The sequence below is a fragment of the Aquarana catesbeiana genome, linkage group LG05 (genome assembly GCF_042186555.1).
Source record: "Aquarana catesbeiana isolate 2022-GZ linkage group LG05, ASM4218655v1, whole genome shotgun sequence".
NCBI classification, from domain to species: Eukaryota; Metazoa; Chordata; class Amphibia; order Anura; family Ranidae; genus Aquarana; species Aquarana catesbeiana.
The window spans coordinates 240,846,821-240,861,097 of record NC_133328.1 but is presented as its reverse complement, the minus strand read 5'-3'; the positions used below and the strand labels follow the sequence as shown (position 1 = coordinate 240,861,097).

The 14,277-nt window shown below is 39.9% G+C and overlaps 1 long non-coding RNA gene across 1 annotated transcript in view; it reads left to right on the top strand.

Moving 5' to 3' along the window:
- Positions 1-14,010, top strand: part of LOC141144700 (uncharacterized) — a 47,594-nt gene extending 33,584 nt beyond the window's left edge. The window contains exons 2-3 of the long non-coding RNA XR_012244444.1: positions 11,825-11,923; positions 13,758-14,010. This is a non-coding gene — a long non-coding RNA (uncharacterized lncRNA). The remainder of the gene's footprint in view (positions 1-11,824; positions 11,924-13,757) is intronic.
- Positions 14,011-14,277: the final 267 nt, after the last annotated feature.

The window sequence follows — 14,277 nt, the reverse complement described above, 5'->3', positions numbered from 1 at the left end:
GCATGCATGGGTGCCACCCATGAAGGAAGCCTCTCCTAAAGCCAATGCGCAAAAAAGCCCGCCTAGAATTTGCCAGGGCCCAAGCTGAAAAAGACCACTGGGGCTCTGTACTCTGGAGTGATCAGATCAAGATAACTGTTTTTAAACTGAGGTCTTCAAAACTGTATGGTGTTGTAAAGGTTAGGAGTACAAAGAAAAATGCATGGTGCCTACAGTGAAACATGGTGGTGGCAGTGTCCTTCTGTGGAAATGCATGAGTGCTGCTGATGTCCGGGAGCTGCATTTCATTTGTTATCATGAATTCACAGATGTACTGCTCTATATTGAAAGAGAAGATGCTACATCACTCTGTGCCCTTGGTCACCGTGCACTTTTCCAACATGAAAATTATCCAAAACAAGGCCACTGTTGCATTTCTGAAGAACAGGGCGTAAGTGATTCAGGGGCCAAGTACAGGCATACCCCACTTTAAGTAAACTCACTTTACATCCACTCGCGAGTAAGGACATACCCGTGAGTGTATGTAAAGTGGCTCTCAAGCTAAAGCTGCAGCTGAGTAAATCGTGCACGCATAGTTCAGATTCCCTACTACTTGGAAACATCCTCCCTGACCCCCCTCCACTACAGTCCCTGACACTCCAGAAGTGAAAAAAGGGATTGCTTCACTTTAAGTACATTTTCGTTTTACATACATGCTCTGGTCCCATTGTGTACTTAAAAGTGGGGTATGCCTGTATGTCTACTGATCTGAACCCAAACAAACACCTATGGGGAATGCTGAAGAGACAAGTTGTGCATCACTCTCCATCCAGCATCCAGGCTCTAAAAAAGGTCGTTCTTGAAGAATGGAAAAATATAGATGTTGCAATATATTGCCAACTTGTTCATTCCGTGCCTAGAAGACTTGATGCTGTGCTTACAAATCAAGGAGTTCATGGAAAATACTAGATGTAGTAGTTTTTGTTGTGTGGTATATTCATTTTTGCATCAACTAATTTCAGTAAAACTGAAGATTTAGAATTTTTTAAGTTAAATTATTAACCTTACTTTCCTGTAATGGAGCTAAACAAATGTTCTATGAAGATCAGTTTTGTGAACTTTTTGGAAATTGTTCTTGTGTTCAGAGATATTGATTAAAATCTTAATTTTCAAAAAGGGTGTACTCATTTGTGCTGATCACTGTATATTTTAGCAGAGGCCCTACAGAATAAAATAGAGGGTGTTGCAATTATTCATGTCACACTGTATTTATGCAGCCATTTTTCAAACGCAATTTTTCGGAAAAAATACACTTTAGTGAATTTTTAATGTACAAAAACACACTATAATACCCAATTGCTTGGTAAAATATAAAAGATGTTATACCAAGTAAATGGATACCCAACATTTCAGACTTTAAAATTGTGCACACTTGTGGAATGGCACCACACTATGGTACTTAAAAATCTCAACAGGCAATACTTTAAAAGCCTTTGCAGGTTACCATTTTAGAGTTAAGCCCCATGTCGGGAGGCATCGGCCGGTTCAATAAAAACCGTCCGACATTCGGCACGTGTATGTCAGTCGGTCCAAAATAAACCAGCCGTTTGACCAGATTCTGTCGGACGAGCATGCTGGATAACCAGCAGCTGACCGGCTCCCGATTAGCTCTCTCAGCCAATGGCGAAGAGCGCTGATCATAGTGTTCTGGCGGGTGGGCTGCCTCCCTGTCAGAACACAACAGCTCAGCTCAGGAGATTTATGTTAGTACAGCAGATTGTTAGTACAGCGGCTTCAGCTGGAGCTGTCAGTTTTTTTTTGTTTTTTGTTTTTTTATCTTTTCAACCCGCTGGGTTGAATGAAAAAACTGTGATGCTGCGTACACGCGGTTGGACTTTCCGACAGGAAATGTTCGATGTGAGCTTGTTGTTGGTCTGATCTTTTTCTCGGCTCGTTGTACGTCACTGCGTTCTTGACGTTTGGAATTTATGACATTTGTGTGACCATGTGTATGCAAAACAAGTTTGAGCCAACATCCTTCGGAAAAAAATCCACGGTTTTATTGTTGGAATGTCCGATCGTGTGTACGCGGCATTAGTGTGTACCAGGCTTTGCACAGGAGGTGTTGTGCTAGAATTATTACTTTTGCTATAACGTTTGCTGCGATACCTCACCTGTGTGGTGCAAATGCTGTTTACATGTGCAACCTATGTGGGCACTTTAAGAAAAAATTAAAAAAAAAAAAAAAAAAATTATTTTTAATGTGTTTGTGTGTGATAATAAATAAAATAAAAAAAAATATACACACACACACACACACACACACACACACACACACACACACACACACACACACACACACACACACACACACAGTGGGGATGGAAAGTATTCAGATTCCCTTAAATTTTTCACTCTTTGTTGCAGCCATTTGCTAAAATCATTTAAGTTCATTTTTTTTTCCTCATTAATGTACACACAGCACCTCCATATTGACAGAAAAACACAGAATTGTTGACATTTTTGCAGCTTTATTAAAAAAGAAAAACTGGAATATCACTTGGTCCTAAGTATTCAGACCCTTTGCTCAGTATTTAGTAGAAGCACCCTTTTGATCTAATACAGCCATGAGTCTTTTTGAGAAAGATGCAACAAGTTTCACACCTGGTTTTGGGGATCCTCTGCTATTCCTCCTTGCAGATCCTCTCCAGTTCTGTCAGGTTGGATGGTAAACGTTGGTGGACAGCCATTTTTAGGTCTCTCCAGAGATTCTCAATTGGGTTTAAGTCAGGGCTCTGGCTGGGCCATTCAAGAATAGTCACGGAGTTGTTGTGAAGCCACTCCATTATTTTAGCTGTGTGCTTAGGGTCATTGTCTTGTTGGAAGGTAAACCTTCGGCCCAGTCTGAGGTCCTGAGCACTCTAAAGAAGGTTTTCATCCAGGATATCCCTGTACTTGGCCGCATTCATCTTTCCCTTGATTGCAACCAGTCGTCCTGTCCCTGCAGCTGAAAAACACCCCCACAGCATGATGCTGCCACCACCATGCTTCACTGTTGGGACTGTATTGGACAGGTGATGAGCAGTGCCTGGTTTTCTCCACACATCGCTTAGAATTAAGTCCAAAAAGTTCTATTTTGGTCTCATCAGACCAGAGAATCTTATTTCTCACCATCTTGGAGTCCTTCAGGTGTTTTTTTTAGCAAACTCTATGCGGGCTTTCATGTGTCTTGCACTGAGAGGCTTCCGTCGGGCCACTCTGCCATAAAGCCCCAACTGGTGGAGGGCTGCAGTGATGGTTGACTTTCTACAACTTTCTCCCATCTCCCGACTGCATCTCTGGAGCTCAGCCACAGTGATCTTTGGGTTCTTCTTTACCTCTCTCACCAAGGCTCTTCTCCCCTGATAGCTCAGTTTGGCTGGACGGCCAGCTCTAGGAAGGGTTCTGGTCATCCCAAACGTCTTCCATTTAAGAATTATGGAGGCCACTGTGCTCTTAGGAACCTTAAGTGCAGCAGAAATTTTTTGTAACCTTGGCCAGATCTGTGCCTTGCCACAATTCTGTCTCTGAGCTCTTCAGGCAGTTCCTTTTGACCTCGTGATTCTCATTTGCTCTGACATGCACTGTGAGCTGTAAGGTCTCATATAGGCAGGTGTGTGGCTTTCCTAATCAAGTCCAATCAGTATAATCAAACACAGCTGGACTCAAATGAAGGTGTAGAACCATCTCAAGGATGATCAGAAGAAATGGACAGAACCTGCGTTTAAATATGATTGTCACAGCAAAGGGTCTGAATACTTAGGACCATGTGATATTTCAGTTTTTCTTTTTTAATAAATCTGCAAAAATGTCAACAATTCTGTGTTTTTCTGTCAATATGGGGTGCTGTGTGTGTACATTAATGAGGAAAAAAAATGAACTTTTATTAATGAATTTAAGGGGGTCTGAATACTTTCCGTCCCCACTGTATATCTATCTATCGAATGGGTTTTTGGTGCCGATACCAAAAATGAAAAATGCACTAGGCCGAAAACCGATACCGAAAATATCATGAATTTGTTGACCATTATTGGCACCTTTTTAATAAAGTTCAAGAAAAATGCAGTCTGCAGTCTGACCATCTCTTGTAATATGTCTGCAATCTCTTACTTAAACTTAAAATTAAACACACTGCTAATAGTATTAGCAAAATTTTTAATTCGGTGCACCTCTCGCAGACATGGTACAGGAGATGGTCAGAGACTGCAGACATAATACAAGAGATCAATGCAGCCTCACCAGTGCCAGTGTATGCATCGTGCTAGTCATGCAGCCTTGTGCCAGTCATACAGCCTTGTGCCAGTGCCCAGCATGTAGCCTCTCATCAGTGCCAGTGGATGCAGCTTGCCTGTGCCCAGATCAGAGCGGCGATCTCCGTGTGTCATTTGAATTGCCTGGGCTGCAGTAACAATGTCCCACCTCCCTGTTAACACGTCACACTGATTGAATGCCCCAGCCTTGGATCAGTGTGCCGTAAATCACAAGAGGCGGGACATTGTTATTACTGCTGGACAATTCGGCTCCCTGACACAGGGAGATCGCCGCTCTGCAAGGAGAGGAGGAGGGAGGGGAGGACAGGACCTTGAGCCAGAATGATACCCCACAATGGGCGGCACGGCCACCCCTACTGCGCATGCGCGATTTTCCTTTCGCCAATCTGCCGTAAACACAATTTTCGCCCGATATGTTTCGGCGGCCGAAATCTCGGTGCATCCCTAAAATAAAAATTTTTTGTGTTATATATATTTTATAATATATCTATGTCTTGGTACTCGTGAAAATGCACCAATACCAGAAGTGACGTCGGCTTGGGCGGCGCTCGGGAACTGGATAAGGTTGCGGCCTCTCCACACGGCGGTGAGTGCTGTTTCCCTCATGACGTGTTTTGCTGCTGCGCCTGCTACATGGCTGCCTCACATGGCGAGCGTCCTCCTTACACCATTTCCCCTCATGGCGGCCGGTGAGTGCTCTATTTCCTTGTCAAAAGAAGTTTATTGAGTATACAATGTTATAAAGATACATAAAGATACATAAAGTAAGTTTACAAGGATCTATAAAGTAAGCTCATTGTTTTACAGTAGGGTTTATATAGGTAAATATCATGAAATTTCAAATATTAAACATTGGGTTCACGTAAACCTAAATTAAAGATATATATCATTTCCTTAGTAACTTTTGTAGGTATTTAAATGATTTATACCTACTATACATATTGTTTACAAGTAGAGTGTATATAGGTCAAATAAATTCTGATAATGAGCTTTAATCGTAAGGTGGAGAAAAGGAAAGAGAAAGAAGAAAAAGGGTTGAAAGGTAGAGGTATGGTCCACAAGGTTGTCCCGCTCGTCAGTTTATTATTCTTTTTAGTTCTCTTTGAAGCCTTAGAATAGGTGTCTCTGTAAGTCATTTAATCTGTTACCATGGCAACAGGACAGAGTCATTGAAATTTGACAGGAACTGTTGTTTTATCCAAGGATGCCAAAGTTTTTCAAATTTTGGAATTTGATTTTGATCGATGGCTACCATCTTAGCATGGGACATTGTATTATTCATTCTGTGAATTGTTTCTGCTAGTACCAATGTAGGAGATTTCCATGCCTTGGCCACTGTTTGTTTTGCAGCCGTTATTAGTTGGATCATAAGTTTGAATTGAGAGAGTGTTAACCATTCCGGTTTTAGATTAAGTAAAGTTAAATATGGATCTGGTTGTATTATTTTTTTAAATATTTTAGATGCAATCACGAAGACTTCCTTCCAGAAGGTTTGGATTACTGGGCACGTCCACCATATGTGTAAATATGTGCCTATTTCTGGGCATCCTCGAAAACAAAGAGTTGAGGTATTAGATGAATATTTTGCCACTCTAGCGGGTACAAGGTACCAGCGAGTTAGGACTTTATAATTTGTCTCCAGTGCTAAGATGTTGGGTGAAGATGACTTAGATGTGAGCCATATATTAGACCAGTCCGTGTCTTCTAAAGTTCGTCCCAGGTCCTCCTCCCACCTCTGAACGTAAGAGGGTCTATTAAGATTTGCTACTCCATATAATTGATTATAAAGTGATGAAATTGTACCTTTAGCAAATGGATCTTTTGTACAGATTGATTCAAAAATGGATAGTTGGGATAATGATGTATCCCCCTTTAGGAATGGTGTATAGAAATTTTTGATTTGGAGATATCTAAATATCTCAGTTTGGTAGATCATATTTTTCTCTAAGCGATGGGAATGAAAGGAATGATTTAGATGCTATGAAGTCATTTAGTGTCTGAATGCCTGATGTTGTCCAAGCTTTAAAAGAATTTGGGTAGATCCATGCCGGATAAAAGGCCGGATTTCTGATAAAAGAAAGGAGAGGATTGTGTGGAGATTGTAACTGATATTTGGTTTTTAGTTTATCCCAGAGAGATAAGAAGTGTTTAGTTATGGGATTATGAATTTTAAAGCGGTCTTTAGGATCAAGCCATAATAAATTTGATATTAATAGAGGGTCATTTTCTGAAGCCTCTATAAATACCCATAATGGGATTTCCTGTTTTGCATGGTATTTGGACAGACTGGCCAAATGTGCTGCTCTGTAGTAGTTAGTAAAATTAGGGTATCCCAGGCCTCCTTTATTTTTGGGAAGATGTAGTGTGTGTATAGGTATACGTGGTTTAGAAGAGCCCCATATAAATGAAGTTGCTCTTTTTTGTACTATTCTCAAAAAATAGGAAGGAATTGGAATAGGGAGGACTCTGAATAGATAAAGCAATTTGGGTAGAATAGTCATTTTGATTGCATTAATCTTCCCTATCCAGGATAAAGGAAGTTGCGACCATTGTTTTATTAGATTTGTGATCTGTCTTAATACAGGAGGATAATTGGTTGAGAATAAGTCAGAATGAGATGCTGTTAAATGAATTCCAAGATATGGGATTGATTTTTCTGCCCATGTGAATGGGAGTGCAGCCCTAGCTGGGATCAATTCCATGTTTGTGAGTGAAATATTAAGCACTAGGCATTTCTTAGGATTAATCATAAGGCCGGATAGGGCTGCAAATCCATCAAGAGCTGGTATTAAGTTAGGACCAGAGACCTGTGGTGATGATAGAAAAAGTAATATATCGTCTGCAAATATACATAATTTGTGTGTAATACCTCCTACTTCAATGCCAGTTATAGTTTGGTTTGTTCTGATGTATTGGGCCATGGGTTCGAGTATAAGGGCAAATAATAAGGGAGATAATGGGCAACCCTGTCGGGTACCTCTTTCGATATTAAAGGCTTCAGATTTGTATCCAGCATATTTTATATAGGCTTTGGGTTTATTATATAATGCTTTGATCCATGTTAAAAAGTGGAGTCCAAAACCCCATTTTTGTAATGAATATTGCATATATTGCCAGGATACTGTGTCAAATGCCCTCTTAATATCGAGAGATAGAAAACATAAAGGGATTTTCCGTTTTTTAGCAATATGTGCCAATAACACTGCCCTGCGTATATTATCGCCTGCCTGTCTATTTGGCATGAAGCCTACTTGATCTCTATGTATTAATTTTCCTATAATGCTGTTGAGGCGTTTTGCTATTATTTTTGCTAATAATTTAATATCGAGGTTTAACAGAGAGATAGGCCGATAATTCACACAGGAAGTATCATCAGAAAGGGGTTTTGGGATCATACAAACAATTGCCATTAGTGTTTCTTGCCGAAAAGAATGTCCATCTAGAAGTTTGTTAAAAGTTTCAGTGAGAATGGGAGAGAGTATTTCTGAGAATGTTTTATAGTATAAAGCCGAGTAGCCATCTGGGCCTGGTCTTTTGTTAAGTTTTAGGTCTTTTATGGCGTTAGCAACTTCATCTATAGTTATAGGCTCATCCAAACTGCTTTTTTGATTCTGAGATAACTCAGGTAAGGTTATTTTTGAGAAGAAGGATTCAGCTTCTGTAGGATTAAATTCATTGTTTGTCTTGTATAAAGTTGCAAGATGTGAGTGAAATTTATGGACTATTTTAACTGGATTACAAGTGTAAACATTTTTTGATAATTTCAAACGTATTGGTTTGAAAGATTTGTTAGTTGAATTTAATGCCCGAGCCGAATATGTACCTGGTTTGTTTGTATTCATGTAGAAATTGTGTTTGGAGCGTTTGAGGGATTTATCAACTGACTCAGTGAGAAATAGATCGTATTCCAATCTAGATTTTTCCAGATGAGATTTTGTACTCTGAGATGGATTATCTTGAAATGATATGTAGGCTGCATTAAAATTGAATTCTAGTTTTTTTGCTAGATTTTTGCGTTCCCGTTTAAATAGTGCCATTTGTCTTTGTATTGTACCACGCAAGACAGGCTTATGAGCTTCCCACAGTGTTATTGGGGAGATGTCTGTTGTATTATTAATTGATATGTATTCCTTTAAAGCTTGTTCAATGGCCATCTGATGTAGTGGGTGTTTGAGCATTATGTCCGGTAAGTACCACGTTGGGTCATGCGCTTTTGGTATGGCTGAGGCTATAGTAGTGTATACTGCATTATGGTCAGACCACGGAATCGGAATTATATCTGATGCAATAATTTCTGGTATCATTCCTATTGTTAGAAAAATATGATCTATTCTGGTGAAGGTTTGATGAGGGTGCGAGAAATAAGTGAATTTCTTTTTCATTGGGTTACTTTCTCTCCATGAATCTACCAGATTGTATTTGGAAAGAAGTTGAGAAAAAGGTAATCTAGAGGTTATTTTGGATGGTGTAAAAGGTGATTTATCTAGAAATGGGAGGAGGACCTGGTTCGAATCCCCACACATTATCACTGTTCCTATTTTGTGTGTATTAATCACTTGTAATATATGTGAGAGGAATGGTGTAGGTTGTTTGTTAGGAGCGTAGTAGGAAATCACCGTGATTGCTGTATCCATTATATAACCCATGAGTATCAGGTATCTACCTTCTGGGTCTTTAATTTCTGATGATAAGGTGAATGGTGTGGATCGGTGAAATGCAATTAGAGTTCCCCTTTGCTTGGTACAGGCAGAAGCCGTGTAAATTTGTTGATAAAAAGGAGAAATATATTTTGGAGTAGAATCTTTGGTGAAGTGTGTTTCTTGGAGGCTTACTATGTGAGCCTTCTTGTTATGGAAAGTACGGAAGGCTTTGGTCCTTTTTTGAGGGACATTTATTCCCTGAACATTCAGGGAAAGTATATTCAGTGGTGCCATGGCAATAGATCAAATAGTTTTGACTTACTTTTTGTTATGCAGAGCTGGCTGCGCAGATCAACCTGTGTGGACTGAAGAGATGAATAGATAGAAAAGAAACCAGTGAATTCTGGAGTAAAGAGTAAACAAAAAACATATGAAATTAGATGATACATTGTATAAATTATTTTTTGCAAGTAATCACAATTTACCCGTGAAGGAGAATAAATATCTCTCTCAGGGGAATAAGTGCCTTCGTCACACTCCCACATAATATGGTTGGGAGAATGAGGAGGGCTAATGGGGGTACACGGATCTTCCGCTTACAGGAGAGAAGTGCTATGTCAAAAGACATCAAAATGATGTTTCATTAATTGGAGTGCAGAATATAGTTTTTGTTGAAATTATTTATTCCAGGGTGGTTGTATATGGTTAGTCTTGCCCTAGGCTAAATAATTCAGTTAGAAAGGTACTGTTAATAACTTTGATATTGATGAAGATAGTTTGAATTATTTTGGGATTTTAACCCTTTTAGAGTAAACAATTACATATTTTATTCATATGTAACTGTTTAGATATGTTAACTCATAAAATTGAGGTTGTATTGCTTCAGATTAGAATAAACAAAAACATAATTCTAGGAACTAGTTAGGTAATAATATATTTGTTTTAAGAAAAGAAAGAAAAAGCTTCCATTACTTCTGGATTATTGAACATATTTGTCCTAAAAAGTAATAAATCTATTGTTATTACCTGACAATATATAACTGAACAAGAATTTCCTTATTTCACTTATATATTCTAAGGCTATATGAATCAGAAGTAATAAGAAATATAACTGGAATGTAACATGATCCCACACAGTGTGTGACTATCAGAATGCAGTTACATTCAGTTATAAATACAGGTTTTTTATAGAGAACCATCTCTTAGTATAATAAATGAAGAGATATCAGGAATTAGGATGTCAGTCCATTGAATCTTCTTGGTCCATGGATGATGTGGCATAACGGCCTCTTTTGTGAGAATGATGATTCCCATTTTGTTCTGAAATTTTCTGGGTGCTGCCTGAAGGTGAAGATGACGCCATTCTTCTGCGTGTGGGAGTGTTGCTGCTTGTGGGTTCTGTCAGATTTAATTTTAAAAGGGTTTGTTGTAGTTCATCTGCTGATCTGCTTCTGTAAATTGTACCTTGGTAGTTAAATCTGACTGAAAAGGGGAAGCCCCATTGATACATAATGTTGTGGCGTTGCAGTTCTATTAGTTGGGGTTTCATGGATCGTCTTTTAGTAATAGTAAGTTGGGATAGGTCAGCAAAAATTTGATAATTGTGTCCTTGAAAATTAAGTTCCTTTTTTTCTCTTGCAGCAATTAGTATTTGTTCTTTCGTTCTGTAATAATGAAATTTTGTGATTATATCACGTGGGGGTCCATCTTTCTTTTTGGCTGTGAGGGCTCTGTGTACTCTGTCCAGTTCTAAACGTTCAATAGGGATATCTGGCTTTAGTTCTTGTAATAGAGCAGTAATAGTAGATTGCAGGTCTGTCACAGTTTCAGGTATTCCCCTTATGCGCAGGTTTGAACGTCTGGCTCTATTTTCGTAATCTTCGAGCTTAGTTTGAAGTATTAAATTCTCTTTTTTTAATTGTTCCAATTCTGTTATATTTTCTTGGGTTGTAATTTCAATTTCATCCATTTTTATTTCTAAGGCTGTGGTGCGGTTTCCCAGCTCTCTTATTTCTTTGGTTAGGCTTTTTGTTATTTGGTCTGAGGTTTGTTTTAAAGCCTTATGAAGCATCTTTTCAAATTGTAATAATATTACTGGGGATACTGAGGAGGCTTGTGGAGAAGTTTGTGAGAGGATTTGTTCTGTATCTGACTCAAATGGAGAGTCTTTCTGTGACATTTTCTGTCTGTGAGAGCGCCCTGATGCTGTATCTTGTGAGGTGACTGGAGCTGCTTCAGCTGCAGTGAGTGCCTGTGAGCTCTTTGTGAGGTGATTTTTATTTCTGCCACGGCTTCCTCCCAGTACCATATTTCCTGCCCAAAATTTCACAGTTTGTTCCCTGGGGCAAAAAGGTTCAAATGGATACCTTTTGAGCCTGCAGGCTCCGCTTTGTCCTTCTCTTCTCTCCTCAGCGGTGTGGAGCTCTAACAATGCATGTCTGCTCTGTTAGGCTCCGCCTCCTGCTCCCGTGAGTGCTCTATTTCTAACTGTTGCTTGCTTTCTTCTTAAGTGTCCCGTGGCCAGTAATTGCTGTACAGTACTACTAGCTTACATCATCATTTGCCTAACATGGCGGGAGGCCTAACTTAAGTTAGTATTGTCCCACATTGTCTCTCTCTCACTTGCCTAACATGGCGGACGGCCTGTGGTATACTTAAGTTAGTTTGTCCCACATTATCTCTCTTTTGCCTAACATAATGACCACTGTCCAGCATGGCAGGCGGCCTGTGTTTGTGTGTGTTACATAACTTTGTGTCCCACATTGTCTCTGTTGCCTAACATGTCCATCATGGCGGCAAATGACTGCTGCTGTTACATAAATTATCATTGTCTTTTGCCTAACATTTTCCTGCATGTGCCTTTCTGAGACCATCCTCTGCTTTTTGTATTTGTAGATATACCAACCGTTGTACCCGACAGATGGATGTCATCATCCCCGCTGTTTACTTGGCCATATCAAGATGCTGGATGCAGCAGGAACAAACAACCACGAGGTGAGAGCAGCTTCATTATTCTAAAAAATAGTAGCTGTCATCATGTGGGAAAAAATCAGAAAACAAAACATTTGGGCTCAAAATTTCTCCCCATTTTCCTAATTTTTTTTCCCCCATTAAGGTGGAGAGACTTACTTATTTCTGGCTTTAAGTGCAATGCAAACGGATGCCATTGCCACCAGCAAAATGTCAGCTGTCTGGAAGTTTTTTAAAATTGATGAAATCAACAAATGCATTGCAGACTGCAAACTTTGTTCTGCCAGAATATCCAGAGGAGGTTCAAAAGTTATTTCTTATAATACCAGTAATCTCATAAAACACCTCAAAATGAAAGACAAGACTGAGCATGGGGAATTTCACTAGCTCTTGCACTCAGCAGCTGACACTGCAACAAACCCTTGCCAGACATGAAAAAGTTTCCATGGATAACCCAAGGGCTAAAAAAATTTCTGAAGTAGTTACCCAATTCATTGTTCTTAATGATCAGCCACTATCAGTAGTTGACAATGTGGGTTTTCGGCGACTTATGAATCTTTTGGAGCCAAAATACGAAATTCCCAGCCGCCGTCATGTCACAGATGTCATGTTGCCACAATTACACAACACAGTGAAAAAACACGTTACCAACATGCTACAGGAGGACATAAAGGCTATCATTTTCACCACGGACATTTGGAGCAGTAGTGTGAGTCCCGTGTCTGTAATTAGCTTAACTGCACAGTGGATTGATACCAATTTCACTCTGCACCAAGTCATGCTGCACGCAAAGAAATTTCAAGGCTCTCACACAGGCCAAGCTATAAGAAGCATACTAGAAGAAATGCTTGACACTTGGGCGATTCCCAAAAGTTCTATCCATGTTGTAGTCCGTGATAATGGCAGAAATATGATAAAAGGTGTAGAAGATGCTGGTCTTCAGAGTCTTTCATGTGTGGCACATACACTGCAGCTGGCTGTCTCAGAGGGGCTTTTATAACAGCGCAGCATTACGGAGGCTGTGGGAGTTGGGTGCAAAGTAGTTGGGCACTTTAAACATTCAAATCTGGCATATTCTTGGCTGCAAGATATTCAGATCCAGCTTGGTCAACCCATTAAAAGACTTCAACAAGATGTTCAGACTCGCTGGAACAGCACTTTTTACATGCTGCAGTCTCTGATAGAGCAAACGGGCCATTGGAGTATATGTGTCAGAACATGAGCTGCCTACAACGATGACTGCAAATCAGTGGAATCTCATAGAGCGAATGATCAACATCTTGGCTCCCTTTGAAGAGTTGACTCGGCATGTGAGTTGTTCAGATTCTTTTGCCTCGGATGTAATTCCTGCAGTGACTGTGCTACAGCAATTATCTAAAGAAGTGGATGAGGACCACGGTGTTAAAATGATGAACACATTGCTTGGTGCTTTGCAGAAATGGTTCTCTGCATGGAGCAAAATCCACTTTACTACCTTACTTGATCCAAGGTAATCAATTATTGCTAGCTGCTATTTTGCATTGTTTTTATTTGAATATTGATATGATTTTGTTTTTTGGATGAAGGTAATATTTTACAGTGTTATTATCACTTGCTTGCATTAAAAAAAAATTTTGTAATGCAAGTGATAACTCTGTAAATCTCACCTTCATAAAAAAACACAAAACAAAATCGATAATGACAAACACACTTACCTGCTCTGCCTCTGTGTAATGGTTTTGCACAGAGCAGGCCAGACAACTGTTTTTGCCGTGTTCCCCGCCGTCACCTTTCCTTCTAGCAGTGCCCCCACAGCAAGCTTCCACAGTTGTTGCTTTGCTTGCATGATGTTGTCTAATGTCTTGTATTCTTCTTCTAGGTATAAAGATCGGTTCTTCTCAAATGCAGATGCTGGCAGGCAGGCCAAAGATGTTCGTGCTGGAAATGCAACAAATATCTTCTGTACAGGTACTACAGGCACAGGCAGCTACACCTAAGGTGCTTGAGAAACCAGCTACCAAAAGGCCTCGCACTGAGCAACAGCCAGGTACCGGTGTGACTGTGGACAGTGTTTTTCAAGAAATTGCTTATTCATCTATATTTGAGAACAGTGCTCCCACAGCTGCTACCATACAACTAGAAGCATATCTTGGAGAGGTCACTGTGCCTCGTTCGGACAAACCTCTTGAGTATTGGGCAGTCAATAAACTGCGATTTCCCACTCTAGCCCAAATGGCACAAAAATATCTTTCAGCTCATTGCTGTAGTGTGGAAAGTGAGAGATTGTTCAGTGCAACGTCGCACATTCTGACTGACACCAGAAACTGATTTCTAATGCCCCGTACACACGGTCGGATTTTCCGATGGAAAATGTCCGATCGGAGCGTGTTGTCGGACAT